Source organism: Salmo salar, chromosome ssa06 (assembly GCF_905237065.1).
Source record: "Salmo salar chromosome ssa06, Ssal_v3.1, whole genome shotgun sequence".
Classification (NCBI taxonomy): Eukaryota; Metazoa; Chordata; class Actinopteri; order Salmoniformes; family Salmonidae; genus Salmo; species Salmo salar.
The window spans coordinates 25,585,412-25,596,041 of NC_059447.1; the positions used below are offsets into that span (position 1 = coordinate 25,585,412).

General features: G+C 44.4%; 1 pseudogene; it reads right to left on the reverse strand.

Moving 5' to 3' along the window:
• Window positions 1-4,599: 4,599 nt before the first annotated feature.
• Window positions 4,600-10,151, reverse strand: LOC106606811 (inter-alpha-trypsin inhibitor heavy chain H3-like; annotated as a pseudogene).
• Between the last annotated feature and the right edge of the window lie 479 nt (window positions 10,152-10,630).

Here is a 10,630-nt window from a genome sequence, read left to right on the forward strand (position 1 = left end):
TCCACCTTGAACAGAAAGGGCACATCACGTCGTTGCGAACGACCACTCCACTTTGTGGGGAATATGTCCACTAACCACGAATCTAAACGGCCATACCTGGAAACAGTCCTGGAGGACTGCTTAACTTGTCATGCGCTAATTTATTCGGGTGCGACAATATCACTCATCTCTCAAACATTGTTTGATGATCTCAAAAGGGCTTTGAAGCCAACTAAACATTGGTTAAAAGTGGAACGATGCGACACTACACTTCGAGGGGTCACTCAGACTACCTCGCCTCTCACATTGAGAGTCATGCTGAAACTACAGTTCAAGGACGTATCGCTCGTTCACCCTGTGTATGTTACAAGCCTCGAAACTGTACCCCTGCTACTTGGAGCAGACTTGATGGATCGATTGCTCCCATTGATGGATTGGAAAACCAACCAGGTATGGTCACAGGCCACAGTGCCTTCTCCACTGACCACACTGTCTTCCCCTAACGCTAGCTGCAACGCAGTCATTCACGAGGGGTATCTGTCGAAAGCACCCCTTGGGAAAAAGACGTTTAGAAACCTCTTGGTGCAGAATCCGATCCAAGGAGATATTACGATATCTCGACACATTCCATCAGCCAATCTGATTGACCATTCTTTTCACGATTTCGAGCCAGCTGTCTCTGTGAATGAGCAACTTCCCTCCTCCTTGCAGTCGTGCAATATGGTAGTTGAGATGAACTTCTCTTGCCCTTCGGACACTTCCGCAAGCACTGCGGCCGTCTCAGCAAGAAAAACATTGATGCGCAGAGTACACTCTGCTTCCGATGATACACCTTCTGCTTTGTTGGGGACTGTCACCCCTTACAATGACACTAATGGCGTCAGTCCAGCAACTGACCCGATGACTCCCACTGGTGAAACACTTTGCGATATCACAGACCGATATCCTCGTCTCAGTTTGCAGGTACTGAAGAAGTTGCCACACGTGGACGCGGTGGTGACTGACAGACCTCGACAGCCACTGAGGGTGTTGAAGCACAAACACCAGGAGATTTGGTTGAAAGGTTACAGCCATTCTCATAATAACGCGGCCACTGACAACTCGTACATAGGGTCCGACCTTTTCGTTTGCGCCTCGGACACCAACGCCACCCGCTGGTGGGGGGGTCCCGAGACACAAAGGGGGGGGAATAGTAGCCCAGACCCATGATGAGCCTCATCGAGGCCAGTGGGGGGTCGAGACTACGGACAACACCGTACGAGGCCGCCAGAGCATAAATCAAATCTAGTTGTAAACTCCCCCTATGAGAACAGTGAGGAGCAGACAGCCCCCTAGACGGGGATTATCTTAGAACACATCTAAGATAGTACTGAGGTGTACCACACTGGTCGTAAAGGAAGTCCAATGGACTTGTCCACCTCCAAAACAAATGGCAACAATAATCATTCCTTGCCATGTGTAGGTTCAACTACAATACAACTAGTAATATGCTCCAATCATGTGTTCCGGTAGATAATATTTCAGAATAAATCGGTAGGACAACTGGACCCCTTGAATACCAGTACCAATACCACAGTCAGTCCAGCAACACTCAGTAAGAGTAAGAGGATTAGTAACCTCACAAGTTAAATTGCTATTGATAATAGCGACATAGGAGTCACTCAGAGTGCAACACGGGGAAGGGAATCTCCATTGCACTCTTCCAATGGTTAACACATGCCACTAATAAATAGAACCCTCCGTTCAGGATAAAATTATTAGAAGTCATGAACCATGATCACACCACGTACGACTGGTCTAATACTTAGAGTACTTCCGTCGTGAGGTTAGCTCCTCCGTGGATAACATAGCTATGAAATAGACTTCATACCTACTGCCACTACAATAGTGGAAGACACAGTGACTTGTAGAAAAACTACTACAGACTCCCTTGACACCAATTCTGACTGACCTCCAGGCATTGACCTGAAAATTACCTGACTACGTCACACTCATTCTGAACAAGTTGTAATCTGCCAGGATACTTGGTTTTCTTCCCTTGACATGCGCGATTGTGTAAGCATAAACGCACATGCACAACGGAACATCCAATTAGGATTTATGCTAGGATCACTTAAGGGTCCAAGCAAAATACCAGCCTTAGTAAAGTTGAACATTTACTTCTAGGCCTTTGACTCTACAGCACTCACCAGTTTTCTAACCAGAAGTCCATAGGTCATCCCTGTAGACTGCCCAAAACTAGTGCCTTACAGCTGTAGACTTATCATATAGTTGTCAACTTAGGATAGTACCCTAAGCGCCACCCCGCAAATTAGGAAAGCCCTAGATATGACATTAGACAATGCCATGATAGGGTCATTTTGCCAAGACCACGGACCTAGATAGAATACAGTCCAATTAGATGATTAAGGTGGCATAACTATATTTTGTTTTGTTTATGCTTTCATTCCTTTTGTTTCATTTTCTTCGGCACATAGAAAGTGATAGAGCCATAAACAACTCCCCTATACAACCATCAGTTAGTGCCACAACGCCGCTCATTTGGGAGGAAATGTAATGATATATTTCATGAGTGTGTGTGCGTTGTTAACATCTGCCTAAGTTACTGCCCAGATATTCCAGTCTGAACGACCAGACGACGGGTCCGGAACGGCGATCCCAATCCGGACATCCGCTGCCGAGCCATGGAACGGACTTCTTCATTTGCAGAGACCCTACCCGGGTCGACCACCAGAGGGGGGACTGCAATAGCAACCACCAACTGGACATCTGCTGCCCAGCCTTGGAGCGGATTTCTTCATTTGCAGACACCCTACCCGGGTCGACCGCCAGATGGGGACCACAACGATGATCCACAACCAGGACAACCCATGTTCATTTTTATGTTGGTTTACAACATGCAGTTTAATCGCAAGATTGAACCCAACATGGGGGGACTGTCATGACGTTGGCCTGTGGGTAAGGTTTATGACCCCCCCCCATAAATACCTTTCTCCCTTCCCCTCTCTGACCCTACTGAAGGACTTGAATAGCCTGTGTTAAATATAGAGAGTCTGGGAACATCAAACAAATGGGGAAAAGGAACCATATTTTGGTAATAAAACCAGTTGGAAATATGCTTGGGAACGTATTGAGTATGTATGTAAGGTTCGGTTGTCATCTGAGACATTATGACTGATGACAGGACAACATAAACTGTACCTGAGAAAGTATACACCCTCTAGTTATCAGAGTAACATGGAATTGTTATGCAATTGAAATGTTTGATATTGAAATTGTTTGTTAGGAGATTAAATGTAATTTTAGCTTCCAAATGAGAGAATTGGGTTTTCATAAGGAAAGTGCCCTGCTTGATCAGTGGCCCAACCCTGTGAAGAGACAGGGGTTATAAACGATGAAACACATCCACCCCCTCTCCACTATATAAGCCTTTGACGAAAAGATAACCACGTTGTTCCAGTACGTGAGGTCTGCAGCCTCTACGTTAGAAGGACACACATGTCAACTAAGCCAACCTCGGCGTGAGCTATGGTATGAACTGGTATGAACTTTGAGCTTATTCACTACAGAAGTGCTACTTCCTAGCCGTTGAGTTAGCAGCGGCCGCTGTAGACGTGGGCTAGGAAAGGACGGACGACGGATCCAGTCTAACAGACGGACGAAGATACCACCACGCATCCAATTTACCACCAGAGACATTCTTCCGAGTACAGGAAGATCTGTTGGCCAACCCGGCCAGCATCTACGACCAATCTACCGAAGCGCAGCTCAGAGTAAATATTTATTGCATTTTCCTTTTCCAAATGGGCGGTAATTTAGAATGCATAAGATAATGTATTTACGATAGCATAGCTGCTGTTTCTTTGTTCCTAAATCTTCCCGCTCTTTCATTCAAGCCCAACCCCCTTTCCTTTGTGTAACCAGCTTTCATACAGGTTCCGTCCACCAGGACGTTTTTGTATGACATCATATGTATTCGGTGTATTTGTAATTCTGTGTGATAAGTTTAGGTATTTAGTAAATAAATAATTAAACCCAATTTTGTATTGCTGATTCAACTTGTTAGCCAGGGTTCGTGAAGATAGCCAAGAATTTACAACTTTCATTATGAGACTGAAAATAAGATAAGGGTTAATATTGACTGCTATCGATGTAAAATATTACTAAGTATTTTAAGAGTTTATTCGGAAGATAACGGCTCTATAAACGTTCTTCCGTGGTGCCCCGACTTTCTAGTTAATTACATTTACATGATTAGCTTAATCAGGTCATATTAATTAGAGAAAGAATTTTATAGGTTAGCACGTCACTTAATACGGCATAGCCAAAGACACGACATTGTTGTTCCCTGGACCTCCTCATAGGCAACAGGTGGACGGGCAATGATCCCCATAATGTTGTATCCTGTCGGGTGCTGCCTCAGAACGGGCCACCTGAACATGATGATGACCCGTGTTGACCCTATGGTGATGTCCATCTCCTTGTCCGATAGGATCAGAGACACACTGTCTGATTTGTGGTTGATTTTCAGGCTCCAGGAGAAATATGCTGTCAGTGTTATCTAATATGCTGTCAGTGTTGTCTAACTCGCTTTTGTAATAGATTACAACCTTCTGGTAGCCTGCACTGGCTGATTATCCAAGCTGACCGTTCATAGGAGTCTGAGCAAGAGAACCACAGGGATGTCATAGCACAGTGGCAGGGCCTGACCCTCAGCTGAGGAGAGGACTCACTATTTTATTTGCAGGATATGACTCCTGTTCCTCCTCAGCATCAAGCATCAAGCCGAGTCCTCCTCCTCTTCCTCCTCCCATTGTCTGAGTTTGTCCACTATAATCTGGCGCTGAATGTGCAGGGGGCCCGGGGAGTCCGGGTTGGCCGCTCATGAACTGGATGATTGACCCAGAGAAGCCTTGCCTGGATCCTGAGGGCTTCTCCCCCTCCTTGGGCTTGTGGGACACCTGTTAGTCCTCTCCCTGGGGCTTGGTGACCACCATGGAGGTGAGAGGAGTCACGAAGCCACGCTTCAGACAAAGATCCAGGGCATCTTTCTACACCTTTTCTTTCGCATTCCCGCTAGACTGCACCTCTTCGTCCAGTAGATGCTTCACAGTGAGGTAGGCCCACAGTCTCTGGATGTGGCTGCCAGAACCGGCTTCAATGGGGTCCTCCATTGGTATTGTCTCAGAGTAATTCACCCTATTTATTTTCGATATGACTATAACCTCTGCAGTGAACGTCTCTATGTTGTTGTCTGTGATCTGGCCAGACACCAGTATCTCGGAGCCGTTGTTGTACTGGCTGAAGTTGGTCTGGGTCAGGTTAGCCCCACCCAGGTACAGCATCTACATGTCCATCAATAGGGGTGTGGCCACCTCCTCTTAAAATCCCTGTTAATCATACAGTACAGGTAGCCTAGCGGTTATAAGTGTTGGGCCGGTAACTGAGAGGTCGTTGGTTTGAATCCCAGAGCCAACTAGGTGAAAAATCTGCCGGTGTGCCCTTGAGCATGACACTTAACCCTAATTGCTCCTATAAGACACTCTGGATAAGAGCGTCTGCTAAATGACTAAAATGTAAATGTAGAGAGGCCAATAGTCCCGCCCCCTGCTCCTCCTTGTTTCCTCTCACATAATCAACAGTTAGGAAATCAGGAAACAACCGTCAAGCCTCTTTAGATGAGATATAATCTTATTGCGCTTTAAAGGTTGGTTCAGCCCTTTTATATTCCAGCTAATGAAGCTTAATCGGGACCATTTTTTATCGTTTGTGTTTTATGATTTATGTTGAGCTAAACTACATGGCCAAAAGTATGTGGACACCCCTTGAAATCTGTGAGTTTGGCTATTTCAGTCACACCCGCTGCTGACAGGTGTATAAAATCGAGCACACAGCCATGCAATCTCCATAGACAAACATTGGCAGTAGAATGACCAGTACAGAAGAGCTCAGGGATTTTCAACATGTTACCATCATAGGATGCCACCTTTCCAAAAAGTCAGTTAGTCAAATTTTTGCCCTGCTAGAGCTGCCCCGGTCAACTGTAAGTGCTGTTATTGTGAAGTGGAAACGTAAAAATTGTCTGTCCTCGGTAGCAACACTCACTACCGAGTTCCAAACTGCCTCTGGAAACAACGTCAGCACAAGAACTGTTCGTCGGCAGCTTCATGAAATGGCAGAGCAGCCGCACACAAGCCTAACATCACCATGCACAGTGACAAGCGTCGGCTGGAGTGGTGTAAAGCCTGCCGCCATTGGACTCTGGAGCAGTGGAAACGCATTCTCTGTAGTGATGAATCACGCTTCACCAACTAGCAGTCCGATGGACGAATCTGGGTTTGGCGGATGCCAGGAGAACGCTACCAGCCCGAATACATAGAACCAACTGTAAAGTTTGGTGGAGGAGGAATAATGGTATGGGGCTGTTCGGGCTAGGCCCCTTAGTTCCAGTGAAGGGAAATCTTAAAGCTACAGCATACAATTACATTTTAGACGATTCTGTGCTTCCAACATTGTGGCCACAGTTCGGGGAAGGCCCTTCCTGTTTCAGGATGACAATGCCCCGGTGCACAGAGCGAGGTCCATACAGAAATGGTTTGTCGAGATCGGTGTGGAAGAACTTGACTGGTCTGCACAGAGCCCTGACCTCAACCCCATCAAACACATTTGGGATGAATTGAAACGTCGACTTCAAGCCAGGTCATGTAGTGCATGTAAGAAATAATTAAAATCCATAGTAGTGCAGTGACTGTAGTGTGAATACACTGCCTCATAGTGTGTGTTCCCTTCCCTGCCGCTGCAGAGCACCATCCGAGTCTTTATATATTCTGCATCCCACACCGCTGTTTTCCAGTGCCATCTTTTCCAGGAACTCAAAGTTTACATTAATTTCAAAACTGAGACAGTAGAGCGGGATTTTCATACTAATGGCTTCCTTTACATTCTTGTGGATATTTTCCAGGTTGGTCTCACCTGTGGTTAGGTCCTCAACAATGAGCAGTGTCAGGAGGGAGGCTGAGCCCTCTCGGAGTCGGTGTAACATGGCTGTGCCCTCCAAGACAGTAGCATTAATGTCAGTGGCTCCTCTGTCGTGAATGTGTCGTGCAAAGCTCTTGGTAGCCTCCAGGTTTTCCTGGTTGGCCGGCAGCAGCTCCTTCTTCCAGGTAGACACAGAGTAGTTGAAGGTGATTAGGCTAAAGTGCTCCTCCTCTGCCAGGTCTACCAGGATCTTCAACAAGGCCTCACAGGTCTGCTCCATCTTCCTGCCATGCATGGAGCCACTCTGATCGATGATGAAAACCACATTCTTTGGTATGAGTGGTAGGTCAGTAGGATCAAAGCGATGGACAAAATACCCTTTTGACTCCTTGAGATCTCCCATGGACGTGTTCCTGGGGATGTCATAGACAATGACCAGGTGTTCGTTCAGGCCCTGCTCTCCACAGCTGTCACACTGGCCCTGCTGCACCTTTTATTTTGATTATTTTTGGGGGCCATCCACCAGCCCCCTCTTCGGAGGACAAAAATAAACTTTGTTTTTACAGCTTTTTCTTCTGTTGTTACATGTACATTCTACAAACATTTTACATACATGGCACTTTTTAAAATTATTATTCTATTTTTTTTTTTACAGTAATTACATAGCAAGAACAAAGTCATTTGATATGTTGATATACATTTCATCTATATAGATAGTACTTATACATTATACATCATGTTTTCAGTCATAACTATTATAGAACATGAGCTTTTAAACCCTCACCTCAGCTACTCTCAGTCCATCCCACTTACAGTATCTCCGTAAACCCACCCCTCAGCTACTCTCAGTCCATCCCACCTACAGTACCTCCGTAAACCCTCACCTCAGCTACTCTCAGTCCATCCCACTTACAGTATCTCCGTAAACCCACCCCTCAGCTACTCTCAGTCCATCCCACCTACAGTACCTCTTTAAACCCACCCTTCAGCTACTCTCAGTCGATCCCACATACAGTACCTCCGTAAACCCACCTTTCAGCTACTCTCAGTCCATCCCACCTGCAGTACCTCCGTAAACCCACCCCTCAGCTACTTTCAGTCCATCCCACCTGCAGTACCTCCGTAAACCCACCCCTCAGCTACTTTCAGTCCATCCCACATACAGTATCTCCGTAAACCACCCTCTTATGATTTCCATGTGCCACATATTTTTTAACTGTGCAGTGATGTTCCACTTAAATTCTGAACCTGTCTAATCGCATAGTATATACATTACATTACATTACATTTAAGTCATTTAGCAGACGCTCTTATCCAGAGCGACTTACAAAATGGTGCATTCACCTTATGATATCCAGTGGAACAACCACTTTACAATAGTGCATCTAAATCTTTTATATAATATACAAATTGTAAGTTAAAGATACATCTTTTTACATTGATTGATTGACTATGGTTTTCCAAATCTAACCAACAGTGCTATTTGTAGGGTTATTTTTTTTGTAACCAGAAACAAGCTACAGCGCATAAGGGTAATACCAAAATAAGTGATCTAACGATTCTGTCTCTTCGTAGAAAAATCTGCAAAGCTGAGATGGTTGTATGCTCCATATACATAACATTCTGTTTGTGGCAAGAATTTTGTATAACAATTTAAATTGAAAAACTCTGTTTTGAATCTGCTGATGTTTTGTGTATCTGTTCATAAACCATGTGCCACGGAATCAGCACATCTGTCACATCCTGACCAGTATAAGGGGTTATTTGTTATTGTAGTTTGGTCAGGACGTGGCAGGGGTGTGTTTGTTTTGTGTTGTCGGGGTTTTTGTGTTGTGTTCTATGTTTTGTATTTCTATGTTCTATTTTCTAGTTTTTCTATTTCTATGTCTAGTTTATTGTTTTGACCTTCAATTGGAGGCAGCTGTTCCTCGTTGCCTCTAATTGAAGGTCCTATTTAGTAGGGGTGTTTTTCTATGCGTTTTGTGGGTAGTTATTTCCTGTTTAGTGTTTGTTGCACATGACAAGACTGTTTTTCGGCGTTCTTTTTGTTCAGTGTTCATTTTTTTTTAATTAAGAAGAAAATGAGCATTCACATTCCCGCTGCATTTTGGTCCAATCCTTACGACAACATCGAAAATCTCTTCCCAACTATTTTGCAACCTGTATGGCACCGCGGTCAACATTTTGGTCCTCAAGTAAAACTGATATATTTTTATTTATTTATGATTTTGTTGTTGCCAATTTTGGTCTTTAATAAAGGGCAAACAAACAAGTTCCTTACATTTTCCCCGTTCCACTTGCCTTCTCCTTTTTTTTGTGGTAATGCTGCAATCAGTTGGTATACATTACATTTTGTACTATATAGTATGTTTCGTTTAGTTTATGTTATACATAGGTCTGTTAGTCGATTAAAAAATGTGTTGATTATTATTATTTTTATGTTAGTTGAGTAGTCTGTAAATGTTTATCTGGTCTCCATCCCTGTGTAGGTAAATTTACATTATAAAAGCCTGGAGGTGGCAATAGGCTCTATAGGCTCTATGTGTGTATTGGGAAGAGCCAACAGTGGAAGAGCCAACAGTGGAAGAGCCAACAGTGGAAGAGCCAACAGTGCCAGTCTTGGTAGATTCAGGTCACTTTCCCCTGCTCAGATGTTGCACGCATCAACCAATGCTTACATACAACATCATCGACCGTGTCATCGACTGACTGAATGCTAGAACATATGATGTTGTTAGCTGATAGGTAAAAAACACCTATCCAGGCCTTACAAGATCTGGTATGAGTCTTTCTTTGTGGTCTATGCTCATGCTATGTTTGTGGTCTATGCTCATGTTATCTTTGTGGGCTATGCTCATGTTATCTTTGTGGTCTATGCTCATGCTATCTTTGTGGTCTATGCTCATGCTATCTTTGTGGTCTATGCTCATGCTATCTTTGTGGTCTATGCTCATGCTATCTTTGTGGTCTATGCTCATGCTATCTTTGTGGTCTATGCTCATGCTATCTTTGTGGTCTATGCTCATGCTATCTTTGTGGTCTATGCTCATGCTATCTTTGTGGTCTATGCTCATGCTATCTTTGTGGTCTATGCTCATGCTATCTTTGTGGTCTATGCTCATGCTATCTTTGTGGTCTATGCTCATGCTATCTTTGTGGTCTATGCTCATGCTATCTTTGTGGTCTATGCTCATGCTATCTTTGTGGTCTATGCTCATGCTTTCTTTCCTAAAATAGCCTACCTTCCAGTTGTTAATTTTAAAAAGTAACCTTTATTTAACTAGGCATGTCAGTTAAGAACAAATTCTTATTTACAATGACGGCCTACCCAGGACGACGCTGGGCCAATTGTGCGCCGCCCTATGGGACTCCAAATCACGGCAGGATGTGATACAGCCTGGATTCGAACCAGGGACTGTAGTGACTCCTCTTGCACTGAGATGCAGTGCCTAAGACCTCTGCCCCCTCAGGAGCCCCAAAGTTGGAGGGAGAAACCAAACAAAAGGCAGCACAGGAAGGCTGTAGCCAAGAAGACAGGTGTCCATTTTCTCTTGATATATAACTAGGTTAAAATATGTTGTTTGAAACGATACTGCTTACAGAGCTGGTTCAGCAAGGTACAAGGTTACAAAATGTTCAGTTAGATCAGGTAAGAGTTCAACCAAAACAATGG